Source organism: Sorex fumeus, unplaced genomic scaffold, assembly GCF_029834395.1.
Source record: "Sorex fumeus unplaced genomic scaffold, SorFum_2.1 ptg000002l, whole genome shotgun sequence".
Lineage (NCBI taxonomy): Eukaryota > Metazoa > Chordata > Mammalia > Eulipotyphla > Soricidae > Sorex > Sorex fumeus.
In genome coordinates, this window is record NW_026606059.1 from 27143712 (window position 1) to 27168039 (window position 24328).

Below are 24328 nucleotides of genomic sequence, written 5' to 3' on the forward strand. Positions count from 1 at the left end.
AACTGATTACATCAACAAATTTTACGTTTATAAAATAGTTAAATTATTAAAATGCACAAACTACTCTGCCATTCAAGACATAAGATTAGCAACCTACCTTTAAAAATAATTAAATCTGTAGCTAAATACCTTCCCATAAGAAAATTCCAGATGGTTTTACTCAGGAATTTAATCAAATGCGTATGGGAGAAATAATACATAATGTATACAAACACTTCCAGAAAATAGAATACAAATGAAAAATAATAAAATCTTAACAAAATGCTAACTGACTAATCCTGCTGTATATAAACTGGATGACTTATGAGCAAGTGGGATTTCTCCAAATAAAACATGCTTTAACGTCCTGAAACCAACGTACTTCACTTTTCAGCACCATTTGAAAAATACAAAACCATGCATTCATCTTAATAAATACAGAGAAGAAAATTTGATAAGGCTCAACCTCCATACATTGAAATTCTCAATAAAAGTAGAAATAGCAGGAAATTTACAGAAACTGATAAAGACCATCTATTTGCAACCAAGAGCTAACACCAGGTTTGATGATGAAAATCTGAATGCTTTCTTCTAAGATACAGAATAATACAAGGGTATTCAATATTGCAACTCATTTTTCTATTAATTTGTAATTCCTACTCTGTGAAGCAAATTATAAAATAAATAAAGTAACTTAATTGGAAATAAATGTCTTTTATCATGTGCATAATATAATAATCTACATAGAGATACCAAAGCAACTACAAAAGTGCCCCTAGAATTAATGAGTTCAACAAAGCACAAGATATAAGATAAATGTAAAAATGAATTATTTTCAAGATAATAACAGAAAGAAACTAGGAAATTAAAATTTAAAACTTACACCATTTATAATAGCATTAAAACAGGAAGTATTTAGGGAGAAACCTAACAAAATATGTGTGACAATGATATAAATAAAATTAATATTGCCTAGAAAAATCAAAGAAATTTTAAGTAATTGAAAACTCATTTATATATAAGAAATCTTATAATTGTTAAACTGTCAGTTCTACCATATTTGATTTACAAATTTATATACATCATTACAATATCAAGCATAATCCCAGCAGGTGATTAGCTAGAAACTGACAATTTTTAAATTCTTGTGAATAATCAATAAAATTAAAAGAAACCAAAGGACCCTCTCATTAAAGTCTTACTATAAAACGATAAAGGTAAAGGTAAAGGCCCTCCCATTGTTCGTTGATTTGCTCGAGTGGACCCAATACTTTCGGTACTTAAAAAAAAAAAAGAGTAGAAGTGGTGAGAGTAGGCAACCTTATCTTGAGCCTGATCTTCGAGGGAAGGCTTTCAGTTTTTGCTCATTAAGTATAATGTTTGCTGGGGCTTGTGATAAATGGCCTTGACTAGGCTGAGGAAAGTTCCTTCAATTCCCATATTTTTGAGAGTTTTTATCATGAATAGGTGCTGGATCTTGTCAAGTGCCTTCTCTGCACCTGTTGATAGTCATATGACTTTTATTTTTGTCTTTTGTTAATATATTACATTGATTGACCTGTATATGTTAAAACATCATTAATGACATTCCTATATGCAAATAATGAGAGACTTTTTTTTAAGTCCCATTGATAGTTGTGCCTCAGAAAATCAAATACCTCGAAGTCAACTTAACTAAAAAGGTGAAAGATCTACAAAAAGGAAAACTAGAAAACACTACTTCAAGAAACAAAAGAGGGAAAGAAGAAATGGAAATACATCCCTTGCTCATGGGTTGAGAGCATTAATATCATCAAAATGACAATATTCCCCAAAGCATTGTATAGATTCAATGCAGCCTCAATAAGAATACTATGACATTTTTTAAAAGAAATATATTAATTCATGAGGATCAATACCCTCCACCCTGAGTAGCTACAGCAATCCTTCAGAAAAAGAAGATGGGAAATATCACTTTCCCTAACTTCATACTGTACTACAAAGTAGTGATAATTAAAACTGGAATAAAGACAGACCCTCAAATCAATGGAATAGAGTTGAATATCCTGAGACAGAGCCTCAGTCATATGATCAGTTAATCTATGATAAAGGAGCAAAAAATATGAAGAGGAGCAAGAAAAGCCTCTTTAAAAAATGGTGCTAGACCAAATAAAGGATGTTTGTGAGGATCCTCCCAGGGTGGGAGAAGCATGCTGAAAGTAGTCTATAGACCAAACATGATTGCCACTCAATGCCTCTCTTGCAAGCCACAGGACCCAAAAGGAGAGAGAGAGAACAAAAGGGAATACCCTGCCACAGAGGCAGGGTGGGATAGGGGGACGGACGGGGGAGGGGGATGAGGTGGGAGGGATGCTGGGGCCCGTGGTGGTGGAGGATGGGCACTGGTGGAGGGATGGGTACTTGATCATTGTATAACTGAAACCCAAGCACAAAAATTTATAAGTCTATAACTATACCTCATGGTGTTTCACTAATAAAAAAATGGTGCTAGACTGGTGGAGGGATGGGTGTTTGATCATTTTGTGATGGTACCCCAAACATGAAAGCTTGTAACTATCTCAGGGTGATTCAATAAAATTTTTAAAAAGTTAAAAAAAGAAAAGAAAAAGAAATCTCTGCGGTCACTTTCTCTTTATATATTCATCCCCATCATCCACCTCTGTATATTGCTTAATTGTTTCACTGAAATGAGAAGTGTCAGCAATGCATTCCATAATTAAAATAAAGTGAATCTGAAATTTACAAAAAAATGGTGTCGGAAAAGCTGGTCAGCTACATGCACAAAAATGAACTTAGACCTCTTTCTAACACAGTGCACAAAACTCAAATCGAAATGGATTAAAGACCTTGATATCAGACCTAAATACATAAGGCACATAGAGAAAGATGTAGGCAGAAGTCTCCATGACATTGAAGATGAAGACATCTTCAAAGATTAAACACCACTGACCATCAAGTGGAAGCAAAAATACGCAAATTAAATTAAGAAGCTTTTGGGGCCCAAGCGATAGTACAGCAGGTAGGGCATTTGCCTTGCACGTTGCTGACCCAGGTTCTATCCCTGGCATCTCATATGGTCCCCCAAGCACTGCCAGGAGTAATTCCTGAGTGCAGAGCCAGGAGTAACCCCTGACCATCGCTGGGTGTGACTTGAAAAAATAAATAAATGAATGAATAAATAAATAAATAAAAGGAAGCTTTGGTACCCCAAAGGAAATGATTGGGATACATTGATGATAAATTGAGCATTCTTTATAGGTGAGAACAATGTGACTTTTCAAAATTGAGGGTCCTGGGAAGCTTCACGCAGGTGTCAGGCAGAAAAATGTGATTGAATAGCCACCTAACCCCTATCCCCAGTATTGCAACTCCAGAGGCAAAATGCATATCTCAGATCCTCTGATAAATTTTCCGTCTACTCAACTGACTACTACATTAAGGAACCCTTCTGGTGCCAGAAATAGGAGCTTCAAGAAGGTCTGTTATGCTTTATCTTTCTTTTTCTATCCCATTTTACTATGTTGGGTTCATTCTCTCTTTTTAAACTCCTATTCCTTTCTTTTAACTCGCTTGCAGTATGTTCTACACAGTTGACTGGATTGTTTTCCTAAGCAAGTTATGTGAATCACATCCCTCACCTGCCTACAGTTCTCTGTTAGCTTGTTATTATCACTAAGATACAAATCCATGTTCAAACTTAGAACACTCGGGGGACTTTCACCTATAACCTGATTTCCTGCTTGGTGCTCAGAGCTCTGCTCTCTTCCTTTTATTCTGTATCCTCACTCCACCATGCTAAATTCTCACTTATCTGTAAGCAAAGCACACCCTTTGTGCAGACAGGACTCTAAAATCGCAGCCTGGAGTTGGACCTTTTGTGTGAGGTAGGAATGCTTTCATCTGTTAGGTAAGAATAAACCAGACAGACCCAAGTAGGTTAAACAAATCCTGGTGTATTTTCTAAAGTTAAGAAGCCTAAAGGTAGTGTGAGGGTGAAACTGATGCCATGACAAGCTGCAGCTAACATTAAGTCTCAACTAGGCCTCAGTTTCTGTTTCCCCAAAGCTTGCAGTTTCTGGTAAACTCCCAGTTGAGTAATTTGCCAAGATAAGGAATTGGGCAGTTGGGTCTGACCGGTCATGAGGGGTCGCTGCACACTCCTTAGAAACTGTTGCTAACCTTGTGACCACCATTGTAATAGGGTTAATGCTAAAAATAACCCAGTATATAGGCTGTTTTAAATCTGAACCCTTTATAAATTGCCTGTGATTTGGAGTCAAGGTCCTTGTCAAGATTCCACTGACTTTGATGAGACTTGGACCCTAGTTCAGATTAGTGTTGGCTCGGGCTAGTAATAAAGTTTCTTTGCTTATGCTTTATCATATGTGGATCCGAAACGTGGGCACAACAGTGGGAAAAGCCCTGCAACTGTTAGGCCATCACTGTGTCAGACACGCTGCACTCTCCTTTGCCCTTAGCGCTTTCCCAATATTACAGATCTTGTCAGGGATGGAATGTTATATACTTGGAAATTGGAGGCAATGGAAATCATAAGACTTGATTCATTTACTTGGAAAGGTTGGTATGTTTTTGGTTTTTTGTTTTGCTTTTTTTCAATATGTCAATTAATTGACAATCATGATTAAGATCATCCTGTTGTTCGTCGATTGCCTCAAGCAGGTACCAGTAACATCTCCTTCTTCCTAGCCCTGAGATTTTAAAAGAGCCATATTCAATGCTCTTTCAGGGCTAGGAGAATGAGACCTGTCATTGTTACTGGTATTTGGCATATTGAGTACAACACGGGAAGTTTGCCATACTCTGCCATGCGGGCAGGATACTTTCGGTAGCCTGCTGAGTTCTCCAAAGTAAAAACAAGATAATAAGATGTCGCTTCCTGGAGCTGGGTTTTATAGTCTCTGGGTCTTGGCCATTGATGGGACCACCTGGCGTAGGCAGCAGCTGGTGGGTGTAACGCCTACCTACTGGAAGATGGGGGATCTGGGTGGATAGGCTCAGTCCCGATTCAAGCAGGTTTGGAGATCTCAGCCCCGGGACCTGCATGCCTGGGTTCCTCTGCCGGTTCCTTCATGCATGAGGCTTGTCCAGACATGTGGAGAGTGGTCTTGGCATGGCTGTGGCTGGTTCTGGAGGTCTTCAGCTGCCGGGGCTCTGCTTGGGGTGGGGAGGGAAGCTCAACCCGCCCCCCTCCAAGGGGCCCCGGTGAGGACATATTAAAACAACTGATGCTTAAGAGAACTGATATTATTGCTGTAAATTTAAACCAGAGAATTGGTTTAATTAAATACTAGCATATTCTATCGGGGTAGGATAAAGACCTTCTTGACTTAAAATCCAGGGTCTTTTGTGGGATTCAGGAATTAACAAGATTTTAAGAAAAGAGGAGTTGTCATAAATGGGCGTCTGCCATCCACTAAGCCTTTGCATTAGTCATGGCTCAACTTAAAAAAGCAACTTCTCTATCCACTTCTCCCCATCTTGTCCCAAGCAGCATTAGTTATTTTGTCCTCTGTGCTACAAGAGCACATAAACTTCTAATTCAGCAGTCGTAGTTACAAATTACATTGATATCTGTTATTTGTAATTTCTCTCTCCTGAATTATAGACTCTTCAAGAACAAGAATTTCAATTGGGTTTGTATCCTCAAAATATAGACTATAACAAGCTCAGTAAGTTTCTGGCATATGTATTTAAACGTAACCTTAGAAAGTTGGGACTTTCAAAGAACTGGAAATCCTAGATTATTTTTAATCACTTGGTTTGACAATGCCATTTGTGCATTACATACCTTATACTGGATATACTCCTAAAAACTTTAAATCTTGAATGGAGCCCATGAAGTAGTGCTTTTATTGTTTTCAATTTATAAATGAGGAATCTGGGGTCCAGGAAGGTAAGATGACTTGTTCATAGACTCTGTTTTCAAACAGTAGAGTCACTATGAATCCTTACTTGATTTTCTTGACTACTATGGAGCGATCTGAAGAAAACCAAAGCTACCCTTGAACCACATGGGCTTAAGTGTGTATCCCCAGTTGTTTGCAGATGTTTTTTATATTCATGGATTCAGTACTCATGGATTTAGTTAAACTCCTAAGTTTGGTTAAAGTTCATGATTTGAAGCCCATGAATACAGACTACAGTGGACGAAAACATTCAAGAATTTAGAGTTATATTGTGTGTATGTGTGTGTATGTGTATGTGTGAATATTGGTGGGGATATTAAAACAAATCTAGTATAGATAATAAAGAATAATTGTAGTAAGTTTGTGAGGGAGGAAGGAATATTTAAAATTATGCACGTACTTTGGCTCTGGGTCTTTAACTCTAACTCAGTGCTGTTCAAGAATCAATGTATTTAAATTCTCTGAATTTTAACCTTAGCAAATGTCCTGGTGTCTGAATCTGATTGAAAACGGTAAGAGTCACAGCTTTAACACAAATGCACTATGTTCCGAATGTTTACCTGGTTCATGAAACAAAAGAAACAGGAGCCTCAAGAAATGCGCATCCATTATCACTATTGGCTTTCACATTTAAAAATATGATTTATCATCATTTCTTCGGAGTGGGTGGTACCATCCCACCAAATGCTCAGAGGGTGCCGGGGTCACTCCCAATGATATTCCTCCAACCGGGCCAGAAGGCTGAAATCTCAAGTGTGCCCTCCTCTGATCACTCACATTTTACTTTTTTAAATACAAAACAACCATTATTCTTATAAAGGAAAATTTGTACAGCAAATATTCACAGTTGTTATACCAACTCGCAATATTCTGTCCCTTTGTAATTTCAGTGAACTTTTGTCACAATAAATAAATTGTTTAGTAACTTAATTTTTTTAGAGCACAAATGGCGTAAAGAAAGTGAGGGAACTTGTTCAGTGAGTAGAGCCCGTGCCTGGCATGTTTGAACCCTGAGTTCAGGCCATAGCACCACCAGGGGTGGCCCTTGTGGACACTGAGCACCAGAACAGACAGACCTGCCCTTGGGCGAGGCAACTAGCAAGTGCTAGCTAACTGATTACTTCCTCGAAATGTTTTTTTTTCAAATGTAGGGGTACTGTTAGTCATGTGGTTATTTAATCATATCCTACAATGACAAGCTGTTTCATCAGAGCTATGTGACCTTTTAGGGTCATATGGGAGGTGCCCTTGGACATTTGTCTTGGACTTGCTGTTATCTTTATGTACCTTATAACCCTATATCTCCGGGGGGTATATTTATTCTTTTAAGCACATTGATTTATAACAGACAAAACTGTAATATTGAAATGATGCATGTATATTGTGAAAATATTCCTGCAATCAAGTTCATTAACAATTATTTCATGTATCCCACGAGCCACGTGACACATTATATGACACTTCCTACTCATTTTCCACTAAACCATATCTGATGGGATTCAGAAAGTAGGCAATAAATAATAGAGAAAAATATATAAATATATGCCTCTTGGAGAGCCCGGCAAACTACCGAGAGTATCCCGCTCACACGGGCAGAACCTGGCAAGCTTCCTGTGGAGTATTTGATATACCAAATACAGTAACGACAGGTCTCATTCCCCTGACCCTGAGAAAGCCTCCAATTGTTAGGAAAAGACAAGTAAGAAGAGGCTGCTAAAATCTCAGGGCTGGGAGAAATAGAGACGTTACTGGGGCCCACTTGAGTAATTAGACGATCAACAGGATGACAGTGACAGTGACAGTGAATTTTAACCTTAGTCACAGCATTATTTTCTCCATAGAAAAAAACCTAGTGAAATATTTCAGGATCATGTAGATTTCATAGAGATACTTACCTAAAGAAATATGAGATCTCATAAAGCCAACAGCTTTTATGGTCTTGTAATATAGTAATGTAATCTGAATTTCTAACCCCTACAATCAATCAGGCAACAAACTCACCAATATATATTTATTGTGTGCTTGCCAGATACTGGACACTGAAAATATGGTGATGAGAAAAATGAGCCTGCTGAGAGAACTGAATATTAAAAAATTATCTTACAATTATACAACTGAAAATGGTAACAATAAAACTATTTTTATTTATAATGCTTCTGATAGTGTAGGGTAGCTGGTAATTTAGATGATTTTATTTTATGAGCTAGTAGACTAATCATGAAGAATATATCTAAGAGTGCATGGTCAAAAGCAAATCCTGAATAATTATCAGCTCAGATGATATTGCTACTTGTAAAATCAAAAAGTTTAACTTATGAGGGCACATTGAATTTTATGTATAAAATTTTATGTATAAAACATTTTACTGAGAGTTTAGGATAACATAAATCTTCTTTTTTAATATTGTTTGTACTTCCTGCTTGAGTGATCTTTACCACTTTCAAAGCATATTTGTGTGATGAACATTATTTCTCTGCCTTGCTCAGTCTGGACCAGTATGAGACCATTTCTGGAAGCATCAAAGATCTGGAGAACTTCAGTTTTCTGTTGATGTGCTCTAATGAAATTCCACCTTAGTTGATCTACTCCTATTGCTGCTTTTGCTCTCTGAACTTCCATGAAACCAGTGGTAATTAAGGGTGGCTCAAAGCCACCCTTATACTGTTTACAATTTCAAGGAGATACTTGATGATTTAATTATGTATAGCATAACCCTTAGCAAAAGGTTTATGGGATAGGTAACTTAAGTGAATTTGCATATGAGCAATACTGGGTTTTGCAGAACCAGATGATTGTGTTAGAATCCTGAAATTTGTCAGAACTTAGAATGTATCAGAAATTGAGAAACTTGATTTAAATTTACCAAATAACAACACGAGAATCTGAAATATATAGCTATAACTTATGAATTAAAATTGAGAAATTTGTTAAACTCTAGCAATCAGTTGAACTTTAGAGTATTTTCTCTCAGGGAAAACAAATATTTAGAAAGCCAACCTGATAACAGAAATGAACTGGATAATTACAAAAATTCCAACTGGTTCTATTCCCTTACTATAATTTGAATCCATTTACTATTTATCTTCCCTGTCCACAGGTGTGATCATATATTTTGACTGAAGTCCTTTAATGAACATCCTGTTATAACAAATTCTTCTTATGGCAAAACTTTATTGCCTCATGCCGGGTAAGATTCTGACCCTGTCAACTACTCCACCATCCATCCATAACTCCTCACTCACATTGACTAATTTCCTACAATGCACATGCTACGTCTCATTTTTTAAACATGATAGTCACTATTTCTTAACTATTCACTTGAAGGTCCCCTTTTCCATATTGTGTAAAATGCCTAAATGGGTTAACTGCTTACTTGTCTAAAAAGGCTTGACTCTTTTAGGCTTCTAGGTTACTCCTGTTGTGTAATTTCATAGACATGTCATGAAATATTAAACATGTTTTATGCTGAAACACCTGGTTGAGAAAGCCTATAGTCATATTCTTTGAATATTCTGGACAGGCAAAACCTATAACCAGTTCATTCAACATCATATCCATGGAGCCTAGTAAAATACATGAGATTCAATAGAATCCATCAACATTTTGCTGAACAAGTGCGTACAATATTCTCTCTATGATAAATTGTGCATCTTGTCAAAGAACTTAGTAGTCCACTTCTCATTGTCTTTCCTACATCCAATGACCACATAATACTCAGATTATCTTTCAGGAAAGAATATCTTTGTTTTCCCCCAAGATAAAATGGCCTGTATGCTACTTTAGATATGTGATTGGCAGTGATGAATTTATAAAAAGATTTGTATTCTTGTTTCTAAGACAAGAGAAATATTGTCTCCCAAAGAACTTTTGGGTAAGACTACTGATACCTATTGAGAACTCATTCTGTATATAAATAATAAGGGGAGGATTTTATGTCACCTCTTGCCACATTTATCACTCACATAATGGTGTTAGAACTAATTCCTATTATTCTGAGGTAATGAAGAAAGTGTTAATTGAAAAAAATAAGAACAATTTGGGAAGGAAGTTACTTTAGCAAGAGAGTGATTGAGTCTGGATCTTTATTCATTGTTCCTTATTTTCAGTCCTAACTGACTTTGCTCCTCATTTTCAGAAAGAATAATAAAGTATATACCAGGTTTAAGAGTGAAACACAGTTATTTAATTTAACTGAGCTCTTAAAAAATCATTCAGAAAAGTCTTAGCAATTTCCCATGACACCAAACATCATCTTTTTTCTTATTTGAAAATAACTCTTTTTATTTCCCTCCAGGGCTATTCTTCAGTGTTAGGCAGAAGTACTTATTTGTATTTGAAACTTTGAAAAATCATTTAAATATTCAGAAATATAAGAAAACATCGTATCCTTAAAATACAGTTTCTGTGTTAATCAGACTTGGATAAAGTTACATACAATTTTTATGCGAAATGCAAAAATTTTAAATTATATTTTATTTATTTTTTAAATTGGTTAAGATACTGTGGTTCACAATACTAGAGTGGTAGAACAGTGGGCAGGGCGTTTGCTTTTCTTGCAGCTCTCCTGAGTTCAATTCCTGGAACTCCACATGGTGCCCCAATCCTGGAGGAGAGAGCCCTGCGAATATAGCCAGGAGTAAGCCCTGGGCACAGCTTCAAAAATAAAAAACACAAATTCATCCCCATCACTAATGTAACCACATCCTAACCCAGGGACCCGAAAGCTTCTCTTACACCCCCCAAACTCAGTATGGATTAGTTCTCCCATTTTGTTGCCTTTGTATCTTTGATATTACCTTACTGTGTATCCCTAACTTTCACATAAGTAACATACACATTTAACCCAGCTGAGATTTATAATAATGTATTCATTTTCTTCTCATGTTTTAGGAGATCTGTGGGGTGACTTGTGTCTGATCCCAAGCTGTAAGCTGAAGGAGAAATCCCTAATCAGGATGTGCTATTCTTATGAAAAAGAAATACAAGAGGCTGAATTTAATCACAAAATTACATGGAAAGCTCTCCGTGAGATGGAGCACATGTCTCTCCATACTCCTCTAGCCAAAGTCAGTCATGCACTAAGTCCAAAATCCATGGGATAAGGGTCTAGATATCTTACAACCAGGAACAAAGGGAATTAACAGGAACAATAGTAGTGATATGACTGCTATATATCCAAATTAAATCAGAGTTTTAATTTTAGTATATACATATTTTAATGTTTCTAATGCTTATATTTTATATTTCATTAATTACTATGTTATGTTTCATTAGGTAGGAAAACCATAAATTCTCAAGATAATTTAACTATTTAAGCTTCTCCCCTCCTTTTGCTATTATATTAATTATGGACTAATGGAACCCTGTGTAAATTTCTTCTGGACTTAAATCTTTTCTTTTGACTAGATGCCCAGAAAAATAACAACTGGATCAAAGAGTATAAATTTAGAGTTCATAAACTAGGTCCTTAAAATAATTTGAAAAATTTCTGTCCAAAATATTGGCAATAATTCTTCTTCTGTTTACAGTGCCTAAGGAGACTTTATTTGCGTTAAATGGTATTCTTCTTCTTTTTTTTTTAATTGAATGACTATGAGAAAGTTACAAGCTTTCACGTTTGGGTTACAATCACACAATGATCAAATACCCATCCCTCCACCAGTGCACATTGCCCACCACTAATCTCCCCAGTATACCCCCCTTCCCCACCCTCCCCCTTCCTCCATGGCAGACAATATTCCCCATACTCGCTCTACTTTTGGTCATTATGGTTTGCAATACAGACACTGAGAGGTCATCATGTTTGGTCCATTAACTACTTTTGGCACACATCTCCCATCCCGACTGATCCCTCCAGCCATCATTTCTTAGTGATCCCTTCTCTATTCTATCTTCCTTCTTCCCTCCGCTCATGAGGCAGGCTTCCAGCTATGGGGCAATCCGCCTGGCCCTTGTATCTACTATCCTTGGGTGTCAGCCTCATGTTATGTTATTCTATACTCCACAAATGCGTGCAGTCCTTCTATGTCTGTACCTCTCTTTCTGACTCATTTCACTTAGCATGATACTCTCCATGTCTATTCACTTATCTTTTGTCTACTTTGGTAGCATCATATCTTTGCTTTTCTTATCAAAACATTAGCTACCTAATACTATTAATCCTTTTCAGTGAAATAGACAAGGTCTATAATGCTATTAAACTTTTAATTATATTTTTACTTAGAAATATTTATGTCTGGGGATAGGCCACACCCAGAAGCCCAGCAGTGCTCAGTGGTTATCCCTAGCTCGAATTTCTGGGGTCACTCCTGGCTGTGCACAGGGACCATATGGTGCCCAGGATCAAATCTGAGTTTTTCATATAACAAGCATGTGCTCAGCCAGATGAGTTATCTCTCAAGTTACTTAATTTTTTAAATGCATATATATTTAACTTTTTTTTGTAATTTCCACAGTTGCTTTCACATTATAAATTTTTAGCCTGAAGGACTGATGAATATTTGCTTCTATTTTTCCTCTCATCATTAAGTTTAAGCTCAACTTTGCCGTTTAGTTACAGTTCACTGCAATAGGAAGTGAGTTGAAATTTTTTTTACTGACAGTTTCTCTGAAGTAGTTGTTTTACTCCTTTTAGGACTATCAAATTTACACCATGGGGTTCTGAATGGAGTTATGTTTTATTAACAATATTAAGTGAACATTGCATGTTTTATATTTTAACCTACTTATTTTTTTAATTCCTCTCATGATTACTGGTTACATCTCCAGAATTTATTTGCCGTTGTTATTTTTTATCATCATACACTTTCTCCTGACCCCCCATGTTCCTTTGTCTAATCTTTTTCTGATAGCACAAAAGAACCGGACAGATCATCACAAATCTATCATTGCAAATAGGAAAAAAAAAACCCTTAGAGAGTTCCTGATGTCAGTGAGTCAGGAAAGCCAACTCCATGTCTGAAAGAAATATGTAACTCAGAGTGACGTAATTCAAGTCGATGGTAGTTTGAATTGAGAGGGTCATGGCCAGATCTGACATAGCATTGTGGCTGGAATTTAATATGAGGTAATGGCTGTTGTTGATAAAACATTGCTCCCAGGAGCCACTTGAGCCTCGAGACTCGTCTACCCTTCCAGGATGACTTCATCCAGAGAGGAAAATGAGAAGGCCTGGGACAGCTGGCGGCTCCAGAATCACAGCTGTGGTCATGCATGGGTTCACAGGTCAAATTATGGACTCTGGGAGGAGGAAAGCATTGCTCTTGGAGATGCCACTCTAAGATCTTCAGAACAGCATAATGTCTGTCACCAAAAAAATTGCATTGTGCATTTAGAAGCATATCAAATGAGGATTCATTTGTGTTTTCTGTTCTTGCAACAATTAAACGATCACAGAAACAAATGAGAAGACAGGAGGAAACTTTTGGAGACGATGCAAATGTTTACTACCGAATCTGGAGCATATATATGAAAATTCATCAAATTGTGTTGTCCCTTAAGTAGATGCAGTTTTCAGCATATCAATTTTACCTCAAAAACTGTTTTTATAATTGGTTTTGTTCCTTTACCTACTTCCAGCACATAGTTCTTGTCCAGAGTGATCATTTTTAACTATGTTTGTAGTATTAGGAACGAACATGATAACCTCTCTATATATGTATTGCAAACCATAATGCCCCAAAGAAAAGAGAGAGAGAGAGAGAGAGAGAGAGAGAGAGAGAGAGAGAGAAGAGAAGAGAAGAGAAGTGCCTGCCATAGAGGCAGGTGCGGGGGAGGGAAACTGGGGTCATTGGTGGTAGGAAATAGACACTGTGGAGGGATGGATGTTGGATAATTGTATGTTAGAAACCCAATCCTGAACAGCTTTGTAACTGTACATCTTAGAGGGACTCAAGAAAATCTGTTTTGGGGCTCAACCCTGGTTTGATCCCCAGCATTACAACGCTGCCAAGACCTGTCCCCAAGTACAGAGCTAGGAATAATCCGCAAGCACTCACAGGTATGGTCCGTCCTCATCGGTTTTGGAGTCAAGTTTTTAGATTAGCTGCTTTAAAGGAAACTACTCCAGTCAAGGACTTTGAAATCAGAGATTTAGAGTCTGATGAAAGACTTGGACCAATAGAAACCAAGAGAATCCCCATTCTGAAATGTCTGTTTTACTGGAAAAGCCCAGGAGCAAACTGGAATAGCATATGTTGAACAAAGAGTACTCAGGGAATACGGACTTGGTGAATTAGGAGTTTTCAACCATATGGTCTGGAAATTCTGCTCTTAGCTATAGAAGATAGTAGGAACTTTGGTATTTAATTACTAGTTTAGAACCACTTAAAATTTAAAATATGAAAATATCAGACTGTCTGGTAGGGTTTATTTAAATAACTAAATAAGTATTTCTTGCCTACCCTGATCATTGAGTGCAAGGGACATAACTGTCAACAAAATAAACTCAGTTGCCCATCAACCCTCCTCCCTATTATGTTGTTATTGCTTAAGAGGGAAACAAAATTAAGTAAATAAGTGTAAATAAGAAAGTGATTACTAGTAAGCAAAGCAGTCTATGCCCTGGGATAGAAAGTTAATACTGGAATATCAGGGAAGATAGTTAATGCTGGTTCAAACTCTCATAGGTTATATGTGCTTCTATTTGGCTTCTTGAAAATAATAATACCAGCTTCATTTATTTACATTTTATTTTGAGTAAAAAATCAATTTCATTAATTAAACTAATTTTATTAATTAAAAAGTTTCAATTTAACTAATTAAAAACAAATCATTTCACCCATGAATCCTCAATTTCCTCTTTGTGGTAGGCAAAATTGATCTGGCAACGATGTCCATGTCTTGAACCCAAGTGCTAGTGGATATGTTACCTTACATGGCAAGAAGAGTTTAGGGTCCAGATGGAATTAAGTTTATTGATTAATTGACCTTAAGATAGTGAGGTTAGCTTAGATTATTCAGGCGGCTGCGATATAATCACATGGCCCTTAAGCGCAGAGCAGGTAGACAGAAGGTAGAAAGGGAAGCCAAAGAGATAGTATAGTACAGTGAGTACGACATTTGCTTTGCACATAGTTGGCTCTAGTTCAATCACCAGGCTTATCCCCGACGGACTCCAGGAGTGACCACTAGACACAGAGCAGGAGTAAACTCTCAGCACCACTAAGTGTGTGACAAAAGTAAACAACAAAAAATCAAAGGATGTGAGGTGAAAAAAAAATACACACGGTGCAATTTTGAGGATGGATGTGGACGTCACAAGCCAATGAATGAATGTGTCTCTGTGAGAAGTAGGAAAAAGCAAGGATGCAAGTTTTCTACTAAAACTTCCAGAGAAGAATGGACCTGCTTTTAGTCTAGTAAAATTTGTACCAGACTTCTAATAAAAAAAAAAACCCAGAGAAGCTAATTGTAACAACAAGTTGTATTGTTTTATGCCAACCCATTTGTGGTCATTTGTTACAGCATGCAGAGAAAGCTAATCACGTCCCTCTCACTTTTATACAATCCAAAATTCCTTTCCTATTATTTGCTCATTTTTCAAGATACTACTTCTATGCTTGATTTTGCCATATTCACTATTTTCTCTTTTCTTTGAAAAATTATTTCTACAAAATATAATCCTCCTTCCCCTGCCCCCACTCTTAGCTATCCTGGGGATCCTTATTTACTTCTCTCTAAAAAGTCACCAAAAGCCTGCTGACTTTTGGATACAAAAGCTACCATTACATTCTCAAAAATTTCACCCATTCACTTTTTTTTTACTAAATTTTACAGAAATACTTCCCTGACTTCTATGTCATGAAAGAGGAATAGAGACTATAAATAGCACAACAAAAATGGGTGGGTTCATTTTTTTGAGTGGAAAAACTTTGAGTCCTTTCTGCTCTGTTACTACGCTCAGAAAGGAAATGATGGGATATGGTCAAAGGTCACCTATTTATTTAAAAGGATTGGAGTTAGAATGATGGTGCTAAGGACACCTGGGGAGATGTACATCTTGACAAACTCTCCATGTTCCAGAGACTCTACTGGAAAAATGTGGTCTTTAGATGATAGAATAAAATTTGTCCTTGAATGAATTCAAACTTTAGAATGCTGATTAATGAGTCAAGTCAGCAGGATAAAAACCTCCTTTTGTCTGTGTCCAGCCCCTACCCCCATCATTCCAATTCATCACCTGACCCTTCATGTTATCAGGAGCCTCCTTGGTTGAGCTACACAATACATGGTATCAGAAGCAAGAGAGCTAGTTGGCCCATAGCCACACTGAATTCTCAAAAATAACATCATTTGGATGATATCATTTTGTGTTCTCTGCACTGTAAGGTAGTTTAATGCTAGATTCTATTCAAGAGCAGAGAATTGCTGGAACACCACAACAATCTTCTTATTGGGCCTTGCACTCAACACTTTGGAAAAGGATTTGTGGAAATCACCAAGACTGTTGTTTAGGATTTTTATTATTATTATTATTATTATTATTATTATTATATTTTTGCTTCTTTGAGTCACACCCAGCAATGCTGAGATACTCTTGGTAGCTTGCTGGGCTATTCAAGAGGGGCGGAGGAATCGAACTCGGGTTGGCCAACCACTTGCAAGGCAAACGCCCTATCCGCTGTGCTATCCCTCCAGCCCAGTTTAACATGTAAGAAAACCTTTCTCAACAAAATTTCGTATCATTGGAGTGTTGCCTCATGCTTAAAACGACTTCTCCCAGGAAACTTTCCAAATATAAAAGGGCAATTATAGAGACTATCATGGCAAGAAATATTGGATTGCATTATCACCAAAAACCTCTCAATGCTGCATCACTAATAATTCATATTACTCTCTGCTCCAAGTTTTCTGACACATGAGTGATGCCAGGTTAATCCCCAGAGGTCCCTGAGACCCTGCTGGGGATGATCCCTGAACACAGAGCCAGGAGTAAAACCTTGAGCACTGCTAGGTGTTGCTCTCAAACCAAACCAAAAGTCTAATACAAATCAGTACCAAAAATTGATGAGTAATCTCAGGGAAACTACCCTTTATGGATTAAGACTTTGCTGATGAGTTAAAAAGCATTTCTTTTTAAAAAAGAGAGATAATTTAGTTTGTTTAAAATAAATTAAAAAACCCAGTTTTCTAAATAATCCAGTTACTTAAAGTAGATAACCAGTTATCTATTATTTTGCTTGTTACTAAAACCATGTATGCATGCTGTCAAAAATGTACACATTACAAAAATTTATTAAATGAACAGAAAAATGTCTCATTCTCTTGAAGATGACAGATTACAACTTGTTATATAGTTTTCAATTTTTTTTTGCACATACCACTGCATGGCACCAATTAATTTCAAAATAATGGCAGATGACAGAAAAGTATTAAAATACACCATATCTTGAAAATAAATCCCATGATTAAGACTGTTTATTCTACCTTCAGGAATAATTTGTGAAGGACAAATCAATACGGTAACTTTACCAATGCAAGTATTACTAGAGCCATTTGAACTTCTAACAATAATTGGACACCTAGGATTATATTATATATAATCCTCATAAAGGGATTATATTATATTTTATATAATATATATATTATATGGCGATACAAGTCAAGTAAGCCACCTTGGGAATAAAACACTGAATATAGCATCATCCCTGATGTCAAGGAGTTAATAGTCTGAGGAGGGAGAGACACACTTTATGGAGCTATTTCATTCTCATTTATTTTCATGACTTTCATTAACAAAGTGTCTGCAGTGTGTCCTATTCAATGAGCCTGAACTGAGGAAAAAGAAATTGGAAGCATTTCTGATCTGAAACAATCAGAAAAGTAACTGACTGAGCGTGGTCCTGGTTCACAGGCTACCATGGGACTAAGTACACCCAAGAGGTTGGATAAAACGCTGGCTGTTATTTCTTTTAAAACTGTAATTCTATTCTATTTTCTTTCATGTGGTTGTCATTTTTAATTCAACAGGTGAAAATACTTTCTTTTAAAAATGGGTTTTCTTTTAGACTCTTCCTTGAGTGTATCATTTTTAAATAAATATGATATAGATACATCCATGCCTTGAGTGTGTATTAATCAATCTCTCTTCTTTTATCTGTATAGTCTTATCTTTGAATTTGTTCTTCAACAAAGATTTTTCTAAAGTACTTAGAGCCTTAATCCGACTTTTCCGCCCCAGGTAACAGTAGGATGTAAAGTTACCATTTGACTAAACTCGTTATTTGAATATAAAACCTCTGATCCTTACACTACAGATAGCAAATGCAGTAGAACCTCTGGTCTTACATCTGCTCATATTGAACTTTTTAGCTTCCTCTGTAGTCATTGACTTTTACATCTGTGAAGTAAAAACTTCTGAATCAAGCCTATTCTAAAATAATTTCTACATCTTATATGACTTTATGAGGTCTAGGGAGATAGGACAGATGTTAAGATGTTTGCTGTGAATGAAACTAATCTGAGTGATCTTATAAATCCCCAGTTCCAAAGTGCTCCTGAATATAGGCAGGAATACATCCAGAGCATTCCTGGGTTTGACTTAGCCTCTCATCCCCAGCTCACACCCTCACCCCTACCTCATAAAAAAAGACTTTTTTGATTCTAGGTGGAATAAAGTTTAAATGCAGATAGAAGGCCAGTTACTGGAAGAGGTGGAAAACAAGCGTTTTTGACTGTAGCCTGGCATTCATCTTCTATAGGGTTTGAGGTAAATAAATGACTTCCCAACTCCATTCTTGGTCTTGGTTTCCTTGGCATATGATGCTGTATTAGAATCAGTTAGGGGTGGTAAATATAGTAGAGTTATATATGTTAAAAAATTTAAATTATAAGGAGCTAGAGCAACAATATAGTGAAATGGTACTTGCCTTGCTTGTGACTAACTGATCCTCAGAATCGCTTGTGGTCCTGAAAGTTATGCCAGAGTGCAGAGCCAGGAGTAAGCCCTGAGTACAGCCAGTTGTGGTCCAAAAACAAAAAGAAAAAATTTATAAATTATAAATAAAAAGACTGTAATTTCCAATTAATCCTATTTTTTGATGAGTGATGTTTTGGTATTGTATATTGTGAATGACATGGAAGCTTTCTCCAAGATCCTTTTAAAATGGGAAGGCCTAATCTTTGTCCAATCAAAGCACCCTGTGAAAGGGTTGTGACTGAAATGGTACCTCTAGGGCTTCCTAATCTGTGACTTTGTAACTGGTAGTTACTTTGACAAATGCTACTAGCGTTGTCCTCTTAAGAAGAACGTACTTTAGTAGATTGGGGATGAAAGACAGTTGGAGAGTCTTTGCTGGCTCAGTAGTGACTGGTAGAGCAATTGTTCTATTCAATATATTGACTTGAGTCCACTTATCTCTACAGAAGACAAAATCATTCAATGATATCTAATTATTTGTTGCAAATTAATAATATGGGAAGCAGGAACTTTGGATCCAGAATAGAAGTGGTACAAATTACAACTATACTGTGTCCAGTAACAGATGTGTATATAAGGAACTTGTGGTATATGCATACAACAGAATACTTATTTACTATTTTAAAATATAAACTTTTGACATTTCTGACAACATGGATGAGAAGTAAGCAAATTATTCTAAGTGAAATAAGTAAAACAAGAAAAATCCTAGGTGATTTTACTCATGTGTGAAATATAAAGAAAGAAAACAGATAAACATATCTTTAGATTCTTAGCAAAAGGTTATCATAGGGGGAGAAGGGTGGAAGAAGATTGTGGTGGTGGGTATTGAGTGAGCATGGTATGGTAACATACATTTGAAGAGGTATGAACATGTACTCCTAAGATACAATGTTATAATCTAAGTTAAAAGATTACTTTTAATTGCACAATTAAAAGTGATTAAAAGCAACAATAACAACAACAACAAATTGTAATTATATGATCTTGGGCCATTTTCTATCTGTTACTTGAATTTCAGAGTGATTACAGTTAGTAATTGACATTCATTGAACATTTGATGTGTGCCAAACACTGAGTTAAGATAATTATATAATTTATCTCATTTGATATTTACAATACTGCAACACAATTATTATTTAGACTACTTCCCAGAGAGGTAATTGGTTCATTGAAACAAGATTTACAACAGGTATGTGTCATGATTTGAAACAAAGCAAATGTATTCTAGATTTTCCAAGCAGTCTAGCTTGATAACCTTGATAACCTTTATGTTTAACAATGGTGCTGCTTACTCCAAGACATAAAAAAATTAAATCAGAAAATTCACTTAAATCACTCTCCCTCTCATATAATAAATTTCAGTAACAGGTTCTGGAGCTATAGCACAGCAGGTAGGGCATTTGCCTTGCACACAGCCAACCTGGCTTACCCAGGTTTGATTCCTCCTCCCCTCTCGGAAAGCCCAGCAAGCTACCCAGAGTATCTCGTCCACACGGCAAAGCCTGGCAAGCTACTCATGATGTTTTCAATATGCCAAACACAGTAACAAGAGTCACAATGGAGACGTTACTGGGCCCACTCGAGCAAATCGATGAACAACCAGAGTGACAGTGACAGTGACAGTGACAATAAGTGTGTATTTATACAATTTGTATCTAACTGATTCTTCTAATTGTGGCCAGTTATGGTGGTCAACTGAGAGTTTAGAGACAAACAGTAGATTTTGATAATGGAATCTTCATTTAAGAGAATAAAAATGGACCCTCCATACTAAACCAGCCTCTTACTAGGGCTTTTTCACTCAAAAAAGTTATATATTGGAATGTGTAGATGCTGGCCTTTATGTTGTATGGCTTATTCACCATACAGATAAAACTACTCTTAATTTTCCAACCCTCTCCCCACGGACTATAATATTTTTTAAAAGGCAAGCAGTAACGCCCATACCAAGAATTGCCTTATGAGTTTATGAGTCTATTAGAAAGTTGCACATTGACTGTTCTACACAATCCCTGCTGGCTAACGGGAACAATAGCTTTTTCAGCAATAGCTTGATGTGGAAAGTAGGGCCAGGAGGGCTTGCTCTCTTGTGATTAGGGAACTGATCCATAATAAAAGACCCAAAGAGGGCTATAAATCCTTAGGCTTCATGTGTGATGCATAACGTTGCTGGGATGATAAAAGGGAGTAGCTAAAGTTTACCAGGGTAGGAAAAGTCATCAAAATAGCATGTCTGCCCCTTCGCAAAATAAAATCAGTTTATCCTTCTTAGACACGGGCTCTTGCTTTTGTCATCAGATTTATCATGGTCCCAGTGACATGGCTGACAGCAAATAAAAAGGGAAACTGAATCTCAGAGGCAATGTTGACTAGGTAGTAGTTCTATTTTTTAAGCCTGAGCATCACAGATTGATTTTGTATCTGGAACTCATCTACATGCTGATTATAAAGCAGTCACAGAATCCAGGGTGATGGTGCTTATCAGTGAAATTAATTACCTGAGTATTTTTTTCGCATATTCATTTACAGAGCTGTGCTCTTTGCATAAGTCTATGGCAATACTCACCATCTCTAGAGAGGCACCCCCAGATGAGAAACATGAAATGGAAAATTTCTGATCATCTATTTGTTCTTTTAGGGGACTTGTTACTTTCAGACAGAGTATTTCTTGTTAGGAACTCCCAACTAGATTTGAGGTCATGAAAGTCATAGACCACAGTAGATTACTACATTTCAGTTTTTTCTATTACTCTAGGGCAGAGATCACACACTTGTCTAATCCGGGTGCATGTTGTTCTAACATAGAGATGTTATTAAAAATAAAATTGAGAAGTCTTTACAAATTAGGGGTTCTAGGGCTGGAGTAATAGTACAGAAGGTAGGGCAATAGTTTTGCATGTGGCTAACCTGAGTTTGATTCCTAGAATGCCATATGGCCCATCAAGAACTACCAGGAGTAATTTCTAAGTGCAGCACCAGGAGTAACCCTTGAGCACTGCTGGGTATGGTATAAAAACAAACCTAGTGATTTTCTGAAAATCCATGTTTTATTTGGACAGCAGTGTCCTCTAATTGTTGCTCCAGAGGCCCAGTGTTCTCTCCTGGTGATTCTTGGCCAACAAGACTGGTGGTTCAATGTGAGGGTCCAAGGATGGAGTGCTATTGGGACCTGAGATTACTCAAGTCAAATTGGGTGGCCCTCAAGACTGCAATTGCTGGTGTTCAGGGGGCCTGAGGAGTTGGAGATCAAAGCAGGATAACTAAATGCAAGTCATGTTTCTTAAACCATCTACCATCTTATCAGTCCCCCGAATCCACATTTTCAGTTTCTTTTGAAGAGAGCATGACTATCAGCGCTCAGAGTTCTCTCCATGGGTTGCAATGTTGCAATTGAGGAGCAAAGACTTCAGAAAATAAACGTGCCTTCCAGATGGCCTCAATCCACACACGAAGCTGCTCCATCACTTTACCAAACTGACCCCTTCCATTTCCTACCTCCACTATCCTTTCACTCTCTTGGACCTTATCTTTTTGAGTTAGAAAATTTGAGTTCCAATGTTGGATTCCTATTAATTGATAGCTGGTTCAGGGGAATTTGCTCTGCATTCCTCACAGACTCAGTTTCCTGGTTTTTGCTCTCTGGGGAAACATATCAAGAAAAGAAGATTCTTCCTTCAATTCATGTCCTGTTTTGGAGCTGAAATGTCAACCCAGCTTGAATCCATGTGGTCATATACTTTTGGCAGAGAAAGTCTGGAACACAGAACTTCTAGCTTCTAGGTAGGAGATAACAGACAGGAATTGTCTAGGAACGCTATTTAAATAAAATAATGTCTTTTGTAACATCTATATGAAATATGATGACATAATTCATTATCTCTGTATAATTGTATACCATATTAGCAAAGATAAACTATAAAAATGAGAAGTCCAATGCATAGCTACAAGAAAGACAAGTTATTATAATGTTTTTAAGAAATAATTTGGCAATGGGTAGAGCGATAGCACAGCAGTAGGGCGTTTGCCTTGCACTAAGCCAGCCTGACCGAGCTGGGTTCGATTCCTCCACCCCTCTCGGAGAGCCCGGCAAGCTACCAAGAGTATCTCGCCCACATGGCAAACCCTGGCAAGCTCCCCATGACGTATTCAATATGCCAAATGCAGTAACAGCAAGTCTCACGATGGAGACGTTAGTGGGCCCACTCGAGCAAATTGATAAACAATGGGAGGACATTGCTACAGTGCTAATTTGGCAATATTTAAAACCATCTTTTGCTTGTTTGTTGGGCCTATATTTGACTGTGCTCAGGGTTTGCTCCTGTCAAAGTGCTCAGCAACAATTCCTGGCATTTCACGGGAAACCATATGCAGTGATGAGGATTGAACCTGAGTCAGCAGCGTACAAAGCAAGTTCTTTACCCATTATACTATGTCTCTAGTCCAAGAGTCTTAAGTTTTGTAGCTTCAGTATAACTTTTAAGACTCCATTTTAGGAGTCTAACCCACTATGGATAAACTATCATTTCATCCCACCCCCTTCAAAAAAGCATTCAAGCATTATTTAAGATGACAAGAAATTAAAAATATCCAAACATTCATTTTCCAGCCAAGGAAATAATATAGGATGCTAAGAAGCTTATATTGTTTCTAATCAACCCTGGTTTATAACTGGTAGTACATACGGTCCCCAACACTTCCAGGAGTCATTATTGATCACAGAACCAGCAATAGCCGTTTAGTACTTCAGGGTATGCCCTCCCCAAAATAAATACTTAAAAATAAAAAAAAAATAAAATAATTTTTCAACTAAGCTATGCAACAACTAAATTTTGATGGTCCCATTAGAAATACTAAATAATTACTGAAGATGGAATTTTAGAAGTACTTGTAATCAAATAATAATAGAGATATTCATATAAGAAATAACAGGTGCTATTTTGTCAGGTTACTGGGACACACTTGGCAGTACTAAGGACTGTGCTTAACGATCACTCTTAATGTTGCTCAGAGGACCATATGAGGCACTGGGAATCAAATTGATAATAGCCACATACAAGGCAAAACTTTAAGCACTGTACTATATCTTCAGCCCAGATGCTCTATTTTAAAGACAGGCTAAACAGCTTCATTCTTGGGATAATCTCAGGAATGTTTATATGTTTTAGTGGAAATGTTTTATGTACCAGTGTGGTAGTGGTAGTAGTAGTAGTAGTTGTTGTTGTTGTAGTAGTAGTAGCCATAATGTAATAATAGTATCAGTAATATAAACATCTATCCTAGTTCTCTTCCTCTGCTCTTCTCTTCCACTGCTGAGGACTCTGCAGCATTGTTTTTTTCTATTTGAATTTATGGGGTCAAGGGTGAACTCTTGACACAAATTTGAGGAAAAGTGTTGACTTTCCCAAAGCTGGGATTATTCTCAATGACACTGAAAGAATAAGGTATAAATTTGGGACCTATTGGGGTGGACTGCATTTGACTATCTGTATGCCCAAACAAC